Here is a 16,505-nt window from a genome sequence, read left to right as displayed (position 1 = left end):
GGCAAGGGATCTCTCCGTGTCTCTTGCGCAAGAACCTTCCTGCACTACAGCAAGCACCTTGCCGTTCTCACTCAGGTGGTCAGAAAACGTGCCCCACGTGAATATATTCTCGCTTGATCTGTAAGTGCAGATTATGTGAAATCGAGAATTTATGTAAGACGTATTCATTTCAGCCTTTTTCAGAGACAGACTTGGTGTTTGTGTCATTTCTTTCACCTTTTCTTCAACAAATATTTATAAAGCACCTACTGTGTGCCTGGCTCTGTTCTAGGAGTGGGGGATACAGCTGTGGGTAAGAGAAAGTCCCTACTCTCATCATGCTATGATAGTGGGGGACAGGGATAATATAGTTTCTTAAAAATAATAATATGGTATTGGGGGCACCCAGGTGGCTCAGTCAGTTGATTTTGGCTCATGTCACGATCCCAAGGTCTTGGGATCGAGCCCCACGCCAGGATCCATGCTGACCGTGGAGCCTACTTAAGATTCTCTCTCTCTCTCTCTCTCTCTCTCTCTCTCTCTCTCTCTCCCCCCCTCTCTCTCCCCCCCCCCCGCTGCCCCTCCTCTGTTCATTTGCTCTCTGTCTGTCTTTAAAAAAATAATAATAATATGATATTGGTGATGGTGAGTAACATGAAGAAAAAAAGCAGCATAGAGAGCTGCAGGGGGATGGAGTGTTTGTAAATAGTAGAGTGGTCAGGGAAGGAGATGGAAACATGAGAAATAAAGGAACAACTTAGCCAGTACTTGAGCAAGCGTCTTCCAGGCAGAGAAAAAAGCCAATGCTAAGAAAGGAGTTCGGCAGCCTGTTCAAGCAACAGTTGACTGAACACTTAGCAAAGCAAAGGGAGGAATGGGGAACTCAAAACCCCCAGGAAGGGGGTGCAGGAAGTGTGAGAAGTAGGGAGATGATTCATTTTCAGAAATACCCAATAAAAGCTGCACCAGTAGGTTTACGACCTATTGGAAAATATATGAACCCCCATCCCCCCTCCCCGACAATGGAGTCTCAAACCCTTAGACACTTCACTTCCTGGTTCTTCCCTCTCTGTTTTGTGGGTTTTACAATGAGCAGGCTCCAAAGAACAAAGGGAGGACGGACTGAAATTCTCTGTGTCACCTCAGGGAAGGTACATTTGTTCCAATCAGACTACTGTTTGCCTTGTATGGGCACAGGCGACATCTGGGTAAGGCTGTAACCTCTGTAGTATCAGCCAATGAGAAGCCAGGGGAGGGACTTGTGTGCTAGGAGATAAATGGTCTGCTGTAACTGCCCCGAGTGTGCCTGTCCATCAGACATGCGCTCTTGCAAGAATGTTGATTAAAGCCTCGCTTCACTGTGCTCCGAGTCTCCGAGTCCCTCCTTTGAGTGGGCTGACGGGCTTATTTCTAACAGGAAGCAAATAGGCTGTGTGAGGACTTCAGATTCTCACTGGTTGGAATGGAATCCACTGGAGGATTTGAAGCAGGGAATGGTGTGATTTGATTGACTCCTTAAGAGCTCACACTTGTGGGGCACCTGGGTGGCTCAGTCGGTTAAACGTCGGACTTTGGCTCAGGTCACGATCTCACGGTTCATGAGATCGAGCCCCACGTCGGGCTCTGTGCTGACAGCTCGGAGCCTGGACCCTGCTTGGGATTCTGTGTCTCCTGCTCTCTCTGCCCCTCCCTAACTCATGGTGTCTCTCTCTCTCTCTCTCTCTTGAAAATAAATAAACATTAAAAAACCAAGAGCTCACACCTGTGCTTCTGTGGAGAGGCCGGACAGCAGAGTGTAAGAAGAGAATTGGGGAGCCCAGCGCGCGGTGGGGGGGTGTGGGATACAGCAGTGAGCCCACCTGGAGGCAGATGAGCCTGGTGGCTTGGACCAGGGAGGGAGGGTAGGGAGGAGGGGGTCACGCACAGAACCCATCTTGAAGGTGGGGCTATCAATTGAGTAGGGCACTGCTCTATGTTTACAGAAACAAAACTGAAAGATACTCGGTACAATATGAAGTGTCAGAAATGGTTGCTAAGTTATAGCTGCCACCAGCGTGTCAGTTTATAACTATACGGAGTGAGTTTTTGATAGCCATCTGTCTCTGGTGATTGCTAATGAAATAACGTGGTGTGGTAAAATGAGATCAAGAAATACCAGAGCAGAAAAGCGGGATCAGCAGGGCCACAGGCTGTAAGCCATCCCCAGGGGGTCATTGCCTTGAGTGGCAACTGGCCCTGAAAGACTCTAGGTCATTACGTGGCCGTGGGATGTCTGATCATGGCCGTGGCAGCAGCACCAAGCCCAAATCATCGCGATTGCGTTGTTTCAACTTCTCCTGACCTCTGTCTGTTGCCCATATCCCTTCTGTGGTGAGGGAGGCCAATGCATAGAGCAGTGTGAACCCAGAATAGGTGCATAGAAACGGGAACAGTGGACTGTGTTCGTAGCCGCAAAAGAACCAGAGGAAGGTGACATTTACAAAGTATCCCTGATAACAAACTGTTATTAGTCGGGGTTCCCCAGAGAAACGGAATCATGGATAGGGTTCTCCAGGGAAATAGAGTCAATTTTGTGTGTGTGTATGTGTGTGTGTGTGTGTGTGTGTGTGTGTTTTAAGAAATTGGCTCACAGGATTGTGGAGGCCTAGCCAGTCCAAAGTCTACAGAGTAGACTGGCAGGAGGGAACCCCCTGGGCCAAGCTGGAGTTTAAATCCAAAGGCTGTCCATTGCAAAATTCTCCTTGCTTGGGAGAGGTCAGCCCCTTGTCTACTAAGGCCATTGACTGATTAGATGAGTCAATTCACATTCCGGAGGAAAATCTACTTTACGACGTAAATGTTAATCTGATGCCAAAACTACCTTCACAGAAACATCCAGAATGATGTCTGACTAAATATCTGGGCGCCATGGGCCAGCCAAGTTAACACGTAAAAAATTAACCATCACACCTCGCCCATGCCTAAACTCCACACGCTCCTACTTTTGCAAAAAAAAAAAAAAAAAAAAAAAAGAGGGAAGGAGGAAGAGGGGCTTAGGAATAACAGTGCTGGTGCCATTTATTTGCACCCTGAGGGTACCCCCAAACTGGTGGTCTGACGCTATACCTTTTTTTTCTTCATAAGAGAATAGATGAATGTGTGTACTTTTTCCCTGACAGCCGGTAAAGTTCACCTTCCTTACTCCCCACCACGATTGCATATTTTACCATTAAAATTCCTGGCCCGTGGCCATGACACCGAATGCCAGGCGAAAGGGAAAGAATCTATAAAAACACAAACATGAAGACGAGAAGTTTACCTCTCATCCCCTCCTCTAGAGAAAACACAAAATTACTGTTTATGCTTTTGGTGGAGAAAAGGCCCACGCTGCCGGATGATTTGCTCTTGTCCAAAGTGCCGATGCAGGTCAACACCATACTTTTGAAGGCTGCACCATCAGGATGGCTTGGAGGCAAAATTGCCAGCGTGGGAGCGAGGAGTCTCTCAGGAGCCCAGGACTGAGGTTCCAGATAGAAGAACGATACTACGAATAACGGTTCACACTGGTATCGTTTTTGGAAGCTGCCCACGCGCTGGCCCTGCTTGACTGTCGCATCACTGATAGCCTTTTATGTATTTTTTATATATTAAAAAATTTTTTCTTTACTAATTTTTTTATCCAAGAGTTTTATAAAAGAGTTTTTTATTCAAGAGTTTTTTTATTCAAGGACAGTCTGCCTTGCAGCCCTCGGCATCCCCCCACCCATGGTTATAAAAAATGAGATGGGCAGCTAAAATTCCGTTTATAAAAATAGCTTTCTTATTAAAAGTATCGGTAGCCTGTTGCTGGGATTTCTCTCCCAGAAGGATCTCTTCTCCCGCTCCAGAATGACAAACAGAAAATAAATAAACACCAAGAGTGCAAACAGGGGGTTTGTGGGACACGTTGGTCACTCGGAAGTTACATAAACTACCTTTGCCTCCAAAAACCAAAATCCCATGGGGCGCCTGGGTGGCTCAGTCGGTTAAGCATCCGACTTCGGCTCAGGTCATGATCTCGCAGTTCGTGAGTTCGAGCCCCGCTCGGGCTCTGTGCTGACAGCTCAGAGCCTGGAGCCTGTTTCAGATTCTGTGTCTCCCTCTCTCTCTCTCTGACCCTCCCCCGTTCATGCTCTGTCTCTCTCTGTCTCAAAAATAAAAATAAACGTTAAAAAAAAAAACAAAACCAAAATCCTGATTGTTACCTTTTCTTAAAGAAGCTAAATAGATGACAAAATTGTCATGACTTTCATACAATCTTTCCAAAAGAGGCCGCATGATAATATCATATTCATTTTACAGAAGGGAAAAGGGAGGCCCATCACTTCATAGTTTACACTCTGGTCAATGCCAAAGCCGAGACCAAATTCGTCAAACATCCATGAACTCCCTCTGTGTACAAATTACCCTGGCGAGTGTCAGCTTCAGGTTCTGATCTTTAGATACTGGTTTCTTCACTACTAAAAATTTGTCAAAAGCTTTCCTTTAGCTGACAAGTAGAATGAAGGGAAAAAAATCTGGTGGTTTTTTTTTTTTTGAACAAGAAAATATTGGCTCATTCAACGTGATTTATGTGAATCAGGGTCAAAAGAAATTGGTCTTGAAGAATTTCCTGGTTTTACAGATTTTTTTTAATTAAATTTTTTTAACGTTTATTTTTATTTTTGAGAGAGAGAGAGACAGAGCGTGAGTAGGGGAGGGGCAGAGAGAGAGAGAGAGAGAGAGAGGGAGACACAGAATCCAAAGCAGGCTCCAGGCTCTGAGCTGTCAGCACAGAGCCTGACGTGGGGCTCGAACTCATGACCACAAGATCATGACCAAAGTCGGATGCTCAACCGACTGAGCCACCCAGGCACCCCTCTTTCTTTCTTTTTTATGAGTGAAAGGGACACTAAAAACAGACTCTCAGGAAATACCAGCCATACATTGAATTTCTGTAGCTCTGTTCTTCCTAAGAGCCCAAAGCAGTGTGAGACACAAACACAAACGTGAAAGCAAATAGTGCCTTGCTCCACACCTAGAATAAACAGACAACAATTTATAGTGATTTGGATTCTAGTGCTGTCTTGTAACATGCCTGTGTCTATGATTTTCTTTGACTCGTGGTTTGGGCTAGAATTGGGCACTTAGTTTATTATTATTTTAAAAAATTTTTAAATGTTTTATCTATTTTTGACAGAGAGAGAGAGAGAGAGAGAGAGAGAGAGAGAGAGAGAGAGACAGCATGAGCAGGGGAGGGGCAGAGAGAGAGGGAGACACAGAATCCGAAGCAGGCTCCAGGCTCTGAGCTGTCAGCACAGAGTCTGATGCAGGGCTCGAACTCACGAACCGTGAGATCATGACCTGAGTTGAAGTGGGATGCTTAATGCTCAACCGACTGAGCCACCCAGGCGCCCCAAGTGGACACTTAGTTTATTGTTAAACAATCAAAGGAGGACTAAAGGAAATGTGTTGTTTTGTTTTGGTTAGCACCCAAGTGAAAGCTCTGTACCAGCCACTGGGTGTATTGTTTTTCCCTAAATTCTCTCAATCCAATGAAGACATTATTACGTCCATTTCACAGTTGGTAAATCTGAGGCTCAGAGAAATTCAATGACTTATCAAGAATCTCCTGAGGGGGGCGCCTGGGTGGCACAATCCGTTCAGCGGCTCAGGTGGCGATCTCAGTGTTCCTGACTTCCAGCTTCGAATAGGGCTCTTGGCTGTCAGTGCAGAGCCCATTTTCTATCCTCTGTCCCTCCTCTCTCTGCCCCTGCCCTGCTCACACTCTCTCAAAAATAAACATTAAAAAAAAAAAAAGAATCTACTGAGGGGCAGCATTGAGATTTGAATCCAAGTCTATTCATTCCTTGTAACTTTTTTTTGGCGGGGGGCTAAAGTATTATTCTGCGATTGCCCATCTCATGTGAATTTAAAACAGTCTAGGCGTGCTTGGGTGGCTCGTTGGTTGAGCGTCTCACTGTAGATTTCAGCTCAGGTCACTATTCTCACAATCACGAGAACGAGCCCCGCGTTGGGGTCTGCACTAAGGACGGAGCCTGCTTAAGATTCTCTCTCTCTCTCTCTCTTAAAAAGTATAATTAAAAAATAAATAGTACAGTCTGTCTAAGAACATGCTATTGGTGCCATTGTTTGCTTGTTTTTTTAATTTTAAAATTATTTATTTTTGAGAGAGAGCGTGCAACTGGGGGAGGGACAAAGAGAGAGAGGAGGACAGAGGATCCGAAGTGGGCTCTGTGCTGACAGCAGCCAGCCTGAGGCGGGGCTCGAACACACTGACCGTGAGATCATGACCTGAGCTGAAGTTGGATGCTCCACCGACTGAGCCCCCAGGCGCCCCCCTAGGACGTCTATTCCCACAAGTAGCGGAAGCGTAGTTTGGAGATGAAAATGCTGACTCTGGGGCCAGATTGCCGCAGCTCAAATTCTGTCTCCCCCACTGCCTAGCTGCTTATCTGTGACCTGGTTGCCTCCTTGTTCCCAGTTCTCAGTTTCTTCATCCACACAGTGGGGGTAGCCCTGCCCACCCCATGGATTCTCTGTGGGGTTAAAGGAGTTACTAGATGCACAGCACCCGGAACAGCGTTAGGCACAGAGCACGTACTCAGAAAAGGTTAGCTGCTGGTATTCATTCTCCAGCCAAATGAGATTTGCCCTCGGCAAGTGCACCGTATTGTTTACTCAGATCCACTTGTAACTGATTATGTGGTCCAGATTTGTTTTCCTTTATGTTGTCCCTAAGCAATTGATTTTGATTCAGCGTAACTGCCAACCAAGTAAGGAATGAGAGGTCGAAGGGGCCCCACGACATTGAGGGCTTTCAGTTGGCTGCACCACTCCATTTCCATTGGTTGAAAGACTTTGAGAGGGATATGCGGTTCCCTTGTTGTGAGGACGAGGCTTAGAAACCACCCTGTGCCTGAGGAGTTTTTATGAAAAAGTGAGGTCACTTTCATGACGACGAACAAATTCCTTTCTAGATACGGCACTCGCTGTATATCCATTAGGGCGGTCAGTGTAACCCACAGGTCCTAGAACATACGCAAAATTCCTGCTTCAAGAGGCCACTTGCACAGTGAGAAAAAAAGAAGAGGGAAGCCCTGGCTTCTTTTGCTGCCGGGCAAGCTCAGCCCGACACAGGAAACAGAGAAACGAGTTTTATTCAGTGTGAGTATAGACTTGCAAAGGGCCGGAGTCAGCCCTCTCTGGAAGGAGCAAAGAGTGAGGCGTCCTAACACAGACGGGATCCCTGTTCGTTAGGGACCATGTAAGCAGGTGTCAGGCAAGGGTGGGGGGGATCAAACCAGATGACCTGCACGGTTCCATTTAACCTAAGAATCTAAGGAAACGCAGGGAAGTTGGGTTTGATCCTTTGGGGAACACTGGGATTTGGAAGCATTTGAACTGGTGGTTTTCTTGTGGTTTCTCCTCTGGGCGTATTGGTGCTCTTTGCTTCACTTAGGTGTTACAAGTTAACGGTTTATGCTTGTGTCCTGGAATATCATCAAGCTGGTACAGAATTTACTCTTCCTTTGCAATGGAGCCTAGACAGCCTCAGCGGGGCCTTTGTACTCACAGTTCTCTCTTCCTAGAGGTACTCAACTCCCCTTGTGCAAGCCCCATTTCCAATGTCACCTTATTGTAGAAGGGCTCCTTCGACCCCTCCCATGCAAAGTGTCCTCCCTATTTGACCTTGATGTCACTTTCTATAGCTTCCCCTGCTTTTTTCTTTTTGATTGTACTAACCCCCACACGACATGTTCTGTATTTCTTTGTTTACTGTTGAGCTCTCTTTGATGAAAACTAAGTCCCCATGGAGCCTGGAATGTCTGCTGGGTTCACGGTATTTCAGATGCTAGAACAGAGCCTGGCACATAGGAAGTATTCGGTAAATATTTGTTGAATCAATCAATGTAAGCAGAGGCTTGTTTTTATGTATCATTAGTTAATTTTCTTCTACACTAACTTTTCTTTTTTTTTTTAATTTTTTTTCAACGTTTTTTATTTATTTTTGGGACAGAGAGAGACAGAGCATGAACGGGGGAGGGGCAGAGAGAGGGAGACATAGAATTGGAAACAGGCTCCAGGCTCCGAGCCATCAGCCCAGAGCCCGACGCGGGGCTCGAACTCACGGACCGCGAGATCGTGACCTGGCTGAAGTCGGACGCTTAACCGACTGCGCCACCCAGGCGCCCCATACACTAACTTTTCAAACAATTCCCTCTTCGAGAAATTGGTTCGGGAGATGGTGAAAAATCTTCGCGTCCCCCCTCCCCCCCACAAAATATGAAATTAAAATGATAACCTCCAAGAATTCATCAACTGTTTCTATTTTAGAGGCATTTACAAGGATAAAAATCAATCTCAGAGGGATAAGAAAAAATGATCGTGCTCTATTAAAAATCTACTTGTAAGGACTCATTTTTAAAAGATGGAAAAGATTTTAGTTTTCAGAGAAAACACCTAAGTACTTCACACGCTGTTCAAAGAATACGTGACTTGAAATGAATATATTTCAGTGTATTTAAAACTACAGCTTCTGGCTCATTACCGGTAATCAAATAAAGTAAGGGCCCAATTCTTCTCTTACCTGCTATCTGTTATTCCCAACACTCTTTCTATTAAAAACCAACCAAAAAAACTATATAAAAAATCCGAAAGTGAGTCAATATTTGTTTCCAGTAGATGGCACTGCGAATCAAGTCTTTATAGCTCCATTAACTTCCTTCTTTGATCATGATCATAATTATTTATTCTGTAGTAAGATCATCTGAAGGGACTTAGGCGGTAAAAACAAAGAGGCTGGGGATTTTGAGGCCACAACAACATTGCATTGACAGTGTCTGAACCCCTGGCCTTTCTTCTCTGTATTATAGTTAGATATTTATTTATTAAGGCAGTGAGAGCATGTAACCAAAACCATCCACTTGCTTATACGTGAACCTCACTGCTTGATGTGGGATTTCGGTTGCCTGTTTTAATTTGTTTAGTCTATATGATGTTATAAGTCCAATGGGACTTTTTATAATTTTGCAGCGTTGGATTTAGTCTCACTCAGGGCAGTTAATGTACACAGGCAAAACTGTCCCAGGGTCATAAACCACATCTCTGACCTGTGCTGTTTCTTGGTGTGTGTGTGTGTGTGTGTGTGTGTGTGTGTACCCACATGTGTGTGTGTTTGGTCAGTGTTTGGTCAATAAATGTCCTTGCTCGGAGAGGATGTAAATGATTCCAGACAACTCCAGCAGCGTGACAAAAAGGACACACGCATCTGTTCTAGGAACAGCAGATCAGAATCTAGCTTTGTATTGTAAAGAAATACATGTTTAAAACATATTCTAAATCCATTTAAAGACTAGACCATATTAAATGCTGTCAGGTATGTCAGAACACCTCGAACAGCATCTGGCACAAAGTAGGTACTAAATAAATCCCTTCTTCCCCTTTCTCTTGCGATAGAGGCAGAAGAGGCCTTAGCCTTTTATGGAGAGTCAGGCCCCGCTGTGCAACTATGTATCAGACCTTGCCTCTCCGGACTCCCGCTTCCTGGCTGCTTCCGGAAACGGCTGGAAGCCAGGCTGCGGGATGTAGAACGTTCTACCCAATATAAAATAAGATCCCCAAAGTGAAGTGTGTGATACCAGGCACCCCACTACACAAGCAGCCTCACCAGTTGGGTGTGACTTTTGCCAGGCTGCTCTTCCTCGATGGAGAAAGAAGCCATCAGTCCAAACTGGCACTCCTATAAATAAACTGTGTCTGCTCTTTAAATAAATGTCATAGGAGAATTCAGACATCACGCAGCATGTAACACGGACTGTCTACTAGAAGTTTCTTCGTTTATTGCCAAGAAAGCCCGAAACTCCTTCAAACCACAGGAGAGGCAATACTGGGTTTCTGAACTCCCTAGAGACGTACGAGAAAGTGCTCGGTGGGCGATATCTGTGTGGATCACTACTCATCACCACACTCATTTAGTACTCTTCACCCATTTATGTAAAAAAAAATTGTTTTTAAGTCTTTTACTATTCAAAAGTATTTAAAAAATTTTTTTTATGTTTATGTATTTTTGAGACAGGGAGAGACAGAGCATGAACAGGGGAGGGTCAGAGAGAGAGGGAGACACAGAATCTGAAACAGGCTCCAGGCTCTGAGCTGTCAGCACAGAGCCCGACGCGGGGCTCAAACTCACAGACCGCGAGATCATGACCTGAGCCGAAGTCGGACACTTAACCGACTGAGCCACCCGGGCGCCCCTCGAAAGTATTTTTTAAACGTTTATTTATTTTCGAGAGAGAGAGAGCGCATGCGAGCAGGGGAGGAGCCGAGAAAGAGGGAGACAGAGGATCCGAAGCAGCCTCAGTGCTCACACCGCGGAGCCTGACGCAGGGCTCGAACTCCCGGAACCGTGACATCATGACCTGAGCCGGCGTCTTAGGCTTAACCGACTGAGCCACCCAGGCGCCCCCACCAATTTAAATAGTGATCTCCATCACCCCACTTTCCCCAGAATGACTCTCATAGGTACATTTACGTCGGCCCTGTCACTATCATGGGCAACCGAAAAAAAACCCACACAGCAAATATAAAGCATGACAGCAATCTAAATGAGGCAGGATTGGACCAAACAGTACTTTTACTTCAGGGCAGTGGAGCCAAGAAGGCCCTTTCTCCCTTCTCCTATATGTTTTCTTCATTTGTTTCCCCCTCTCTGTGACCCCGGAATATGCACCTTGTCAATTTCAAATTGGCAGAGATGGTGTTAGTGTATTATAGAAAGTAATTTGTGGCTTTGGCCTGGGGGAGACTGACAAGCACTCTTTAGAGTTTGAAAGGACCTTATAGAACATCTAGTCCAATCCCTTACGTTACCCATGAGATGGCTCAGAGAGGTCACTCGACTTATAAAGGAAACGCAGGAAATTAGCGATGAGGTCATTTGAATCCTGATATAGGAGCTCAGTGCTTGAACTAGGCATAAGGGAAAAGGTGAAAACGTAAGGGCACCAGTGTCTTTAGATTTCACACTTCGTGACTGTTAGGAAAGTGATGGAAAACACTATCTTACACATTTAGCTTGTAAGCCTCCAGGAAAGGGAAGACTGCACAAATTCTCCAAATATTTGATTATTTTAGGGGATTTTTGAGAGACCTTTTCCCCCCTCCTGTTAAAAAAACATAAAATCTTGGGTCCCCTGGGTGGCTCAGTTGGTTAGGCATCTGACTCTAGGTTTTGGCTCCAGTCATGATCTCACGGTTTGCGTGTTCGAGCCCTGCATTGGGGTCCAGGGTGGCAGCGCGGAGTAAATAGATGGTAAGTCTCTTATCTCGTTAGATTCACTATATTAAGAAAGCATGATGGTTGTCTTTTTTAGGGCATTTCCTTTTCTCAGGGGGAAATGATAACTTAATCATGAAATAATTATGAGAAAATTGACCAACTTTTTTTGGTGGGAAGACTGAAGCGAGATTCCAGTAATTATAGATAGCATAAATAATTTGTTTAATGCTTATTTATTTTTGAGAGAGAGAGAGACAGAGGGCAAGCAGGAGAGGAGCAGAGAGAGAGGGAGACACAGAATCCGAAGCAGGCTCCAGGCTCTGAGCTGACAGCACAGAGCCCGACGCAGGGCTTGAACCCACCAACTGTGATATCACGGCCTAAGCCAAAGTCCGACGCTTAACCGACTGAGCCACCCAGGCGCCCCATAAAATTTAAAAATATGCATGTAACTTTTAACTCTTCAGCAATCATTTTTGTGAGGTAATACTTAGGAACATTCCGTATACGAGAATGAAACTTTTCAACTGTTATTCTTCATTCCTAATTTGTGGCGGATCATCAAGCAAGTGGAAATAACATCTATATATATTTCCAATTAACAAATGTAATTTTAATATTTTACATAATATAAGCCTCATTCATATGAAAGAATCCCAAGGACTCTTGATCTCTGGGGTTGTGGGTTTGAGCCCCGGGCAGGATGTAGACAGTGCTTAAAAACAAAATCTTGGAGCACCTGGGTGGCTCAGTTGGTTACGCTTCGGACTCAATTTCGGCTCAGGACACGATCTCAAGGGTTGGAGGATTTGAGCCCCGCATCTGGCTTCATGCTAGTAGCCACCTGCTTGGGCTTCTCTGTCCCCTCTCTCTCTGCCCCTCCCCAACTCTCTCTCTCAAAATAAAGAAGCATTAGAAACATTAAAATAAAATCTTAATAAAAATAAAAGTGACGTAATTCACGGTTGAGCCATTGCTTAGGAATAAAATAATAATTATAGTCAGTTGGTGTGATCGAAGATTTTTTTGCCAAGGTTTTTCGAAAACGTTAACAATATATAGAGACAGCTTGCGGTGTTAATCATGAGGTTTTACATGGCTACATGTCTCTGAGTCAGAAACCATCATGGCTTGCCTTCTTGACTTTGAAACATTCACAATTCTTGCCAGGTTTTATCCTCGGCTGACGATGCTGGATCCCCCCACCCCGCCCAAATCTTTACTTGATTTAGAGTGGCTCTACATCTGGATGCCCATATACCTGAAGTGTCTGGATCTGAAATAAAATCGGAAGCTGGAGGGCACTGGACGAAGGGGCCACTTTAATTGCCTCAGGGGGTCTTCTAACCAGTTTTCATTTGCCTCCGTGGTGTCCTTGGAGAAAGGAGAATGGAGGCTGGATGCAGAGTAGGAAGCCAAGGAATGTTCAAGAAGTCCCTGGAAAAAGCAGTAGGAACGTAGCGCACTGAACTTGAAGCAACGCCACCAAAGACCACGTTGTCTTTGTGATAACAACGTGGTAACCATTGTGTACCCGGCTTCATGATTTTACTTCTTCGTCGCGGTAGGTACAGACAATGGCCCTCCCGCACTGTTTACTAGTCAGCAAGGCCAAGCTACCCGGGGGTGGGAGCATCAAAGACATAGAGACTCGACCATTCTAGAGGAATCGTGGGATAATGCACGCACAGGCCATCGAGTTAGGGGCTAAGGGTTCTTTTGCATTTGCTTTTTGTTTTGATGAAACAACGTTCGGAGCATGATAATGACTTCAAACTGGTAAACAAGCCTGGAGACGCCAATGGCTGGCTGCAGCTTCGGTCGCCACTGCTCGTGGAGAGGGACCGCTTTCTCCGCGTAAACAGGGGCGGTCCGGAAGTCCTGCGTAGCGAGCGATCTCCGCGGGCTCCCCGGGACCAAGCGAGGCCGCAGGGTCTGGGAGGCTCAGGGGAGGGGCGCAGCCGCCCGCCCCCAGCCGCAGCCGGGCTGGTTGTAGGAAGGGATCGCCCATTCCCGGGCCCTTCTGCTGTGGCGCGCTCAGCGTTTGGGCAGTGCCAGACCTGGTGACCCCGTCCAGGGGAAGGGCGCGCAGGTTGGGTCTCCAGGGCTGCCCGGGACGGTCCGCGGCCTCCCTCGCTTCCTTCCCGTCCAGACTGTGTTGAAGGAGCCAGGTGACTTGGGTGCACGACACTTAGGGTGGGGCCCAGGAGACTGACTGTGGCGTCCACATTGTGGATTCCTCCGAGCCGCAGTGCGTCCGTCCGAGTCCCAGTGGAGCTGTTTCAGGGCACAAAGGGAGGCAGTCCGGGGTGCGGGTGAAAGGGTTAATGTGCAGGAACGGGGTGCAGTTGGTTTGAGGTGTCTCTGCCTCCAGCGACACGCGGCCGAAAAAGCTAGGGGCTCCAGCATGGTGTCCCCAAGAGGAGGGGACCGGAGGGGATGCCGACTCCGGCTGGAGTTTGAACCGTGTGAGTCGTTTGACCTTTCTCGGTCTCAGGTGGCACCTTAAAGAGGTGTGACGGGACTGAGGAAGTCGTTTTATGCCTCGCAAAGCGCTCCCCAAGATGTAAGGCGGTTCCGCTTCCCCAGACTAGACGTGCGCGGGGTCTCACTGGGGCCAACGCCCGCCCAGCATCTCCGAGCTCTGGGACCGCGTCCCTGGAAGGCATTCCCTACCTCGTGGCTTGGGGAGAGCCTTTTCCCGGCACGTCCCTCCTCCGGCTCTTCTAGGCAAGCTCGGGGCCCGCCGTCGGGGGAGGACCCAGCTGGGCAGGACCCCGCCGATCCGGCGCGCGACCAGTCTCTGACCCCCGGACTCCATCCCCGGGTCCCTGCACTGTCCCCAGCCCTTCAAAGCGTCCACCCTCCTTCGGGTAACTCACTCACCAGAGCTCCCCGGGCCTGGAGGACGCACGGGGGGCAGCAGGCAGAGGGAAGGTGGGTGGGGTTGCGAGCGCGCAGGACGCTGGAGACCCCGGGGTCCTTCTGACCCCCGAGCCAGCGTTGGGGGAGGGCAAGAGGGTTTCCTAGGAAAGGGATGATCACAAAATTGGGAGACATTGGAGAATTTTACCTCCTGCGGCCATAGAACACCCCCCCCCCCTCCCGGACCAAACGTGTCCCTATCTCTGATTTCCTGGGAAACAAATTGCTGTCCCCAACCAGCTTCTCCTCGCTCTTCAGTACAGCGAGGTCCACCTTTGTGAGTTCTCGGTCTTTCCCACTAGGGCGTCGCCAGCTTTTCCGAAGTGGGGACGTTTCGTTCAGTCCCTGCGAAGCCATTGCGCCTTAGGCCCCGGCAGGTCCTCTGCGTCCTTCCTCCCACCCCCCACGCCCTGGGCACAGCGCCGAGGTACCCGCACCCGCCGGCTGGTAACTCCGCTTTGCACCCGGCTGCGCCGCCTCCCTTGCGCTCCAGCAGTCGCCGAGGGCCACGATTCCCACCCCCCCCCCCCCCCCCCCCCCCCCCCCGCCCTGGGCAGGATTCTTTTCCCGCCCTACACCAGTCGGCCCGGGCCAGGTGCCGTCTTCGGGCCCGGGTGCTGCTCCAGGAGACGCCGTGGCGACCCGGTTACTTGCGTCCGGCCCCGGCCCGGCAGAGAGCAGCTGCAAACTGGCCGAGCAGCGGCCCCAACTTAATTTCCTCCCCCTAGGGGCATGTTTCCCTGAAAAAAACCTCTCTGCCGCTCCCTCCCGCCTTCCCCAAGGGACCGGGAAAAGTCCGAATCTCCATAGAAAAGGCTCCCTGTAAGTGCCCTGGGGAGGGTGGGGGTGGGGGGGGGCGCAGTGGGCGGGGCAGAGGTGGCGGAGAGGATTGAATTTCTCTCCGCTCCAAACCGGCCCTCGGCGGATAAAGCGCAAGTTTGTGCACTTGGTCGACCGAAGGATTGCAAACCCAGAAGACAAAAGTGTCCAGGGAGATGCGGAGTTTGCCCAGATTTCCCTGCGGATGGCTTTGCGGAAACGCCTGTGATGTGAACTTTCTGCAGATCGTGTACGGAGTGAGCTAAAGGAAAGGAGGAAGGGGAGCGGGGCGGGGAGGGCGCAGCGTGAGCGTGAAGTGTGCCCGTGTGAGTGTGTTGGGGGGGGTCGTTGTGTGCCCGGGGGCGGGGGCGGCACTGCGGGGCCGGGGAGGGAGTCGGGGGCGCCCCGCAGGCTAACGGGTGCGAGGCGTTCTGCGAGCGCTGGGAAAGGTCGTTGAAGGAGTTCGCTGCACACACACAAAATAATCATCTTAAAAAAGAGTGCCGGGCATGCGCACAGAGAGGATGCCATATTGGAATGAGGCTGTAGTGGGAGTCGGAGGACCCGAGCGGGCGCGCGAGGGAGGCGGCGGGCGGGGCGCGAGCCAGGCGCGGCGGAGCAGGGGCGAGGCGGAGCGAGCGGGCGAGGCCGGCGTCCCCCCGGCGGCGCCCGGGGCCTGGGTCCACTCCGAGGGGAGGACGAACTTCACCAGGTAGGACGCCGCGCCGGCCGCCGTCCCCGCGCCCAGCCCGCCCCGCCAGCGGACCTCCGGCCCGCAGGTTGAGTGTGAGCCGCTCGGCTTCGTCTTTTTTTCCAGCTTCGGTGGGGGGGGGGGGGGGGGGGGAAGGGAAGCTCGAGCAAGCCCGGGCGTGGGAGGCTTGGGGAAGGGGGTGCTGCGGGAGAGAAGCAAAAGAGGAGAGCCGGAGGGGAGAGCGACAGCACGGGAGCAGAGCCCCAAACTCCGCTCTGCGCTCCGGGTTGTCATTTTTTGGCTTTTGCCGTCCCCCCCTCCAACCTCGTCCCTGGGCTTTGAAAAGCCCGGCCTCGCGGGAGGCCGTCTGTAGTTGCAAAGCGTCCTCCTCCCCGGGTGCAAGCTGTCCCCTCCCGCCGCCCACCTTCCTCATTCGTGCGCTCATTTTAGCGACGCAGCCGCCCTTGCTGCCCCGCGCTCCCCGGTCGCTTCCTTGCTGGGGTCTCTTTCTTCGTCTTCTTCTTCTTCTTTTTTTTTTTTCTTTTCTTTTTTTCTTTCTTTCTTTTTTCTTTCTTTTTTTTTTTTTTTGTTGTGTGTGTGTTGGGGGCGGGGAGGGGGAAAACCGTAGGGTGAGGACTGGAGACCAGCCGTCAAGGGTGTTAAAAATCGTTTACACATTCGGAGTCGCCCTCTTGGAAACATTTGCCTGTGTAGCTTGAAATGAGATTGTCAGTAGTAGTAGTTTCGGAGCGTGCTCCGGCATGGATGCTCTTTTTTTTTTTTTTTTTTTTT

General features: G+C 49.2%; 1 protein-coding gene across 2 annotated transcripts in view; it reads left to right on the top strand.

Moving 5' to 3' along the window:
• The first annotated feature begins 15,132 nt into the window (after positions 1-15,132).
• SFMBT2 (Scm like with four mbt domains 2) overlaps positions 15,133-16,505 on the top strand; it is a 230,144-nt gene continuing 228,771 nt past the window's right edge. The window contains exon 1 of one of the 2 annotated variants that reach the window (XM_043563399.1): positions 15,133-15,272. The gene's annotated coding sequence lies outside the window, so the exon portion shown is untranslated. Of the gene's footprint in view, positions 15,273-15,608; positions 15,735-16,505 lie in introns of those variants that run through there. The other variant, XM_043563398.1, reaches the window with a different exon arrangement.

The sequence above is a fragment of the Prionailurus bengalensis genome, chromosome B4 (assembly GCF_016509475.1).
Source record: "Prionailurus bengalensis isolate Pbe53 chromosome B4, Fcat_Pben_1.1_paternal_pri, whole genome shotgun sequence".
Taxonomy (NCBI): Eukaryota; Metazoa; Chordata; class Mammalia; order Carnivora; family Felidae; genus Prionailurus; species Prionailurus bengalensis.
The sequence above is the reverse complement of the archived record's forward strand: the minus strand, read 5'-3'. Positions and strand labels throughout refer to the sequence as shown.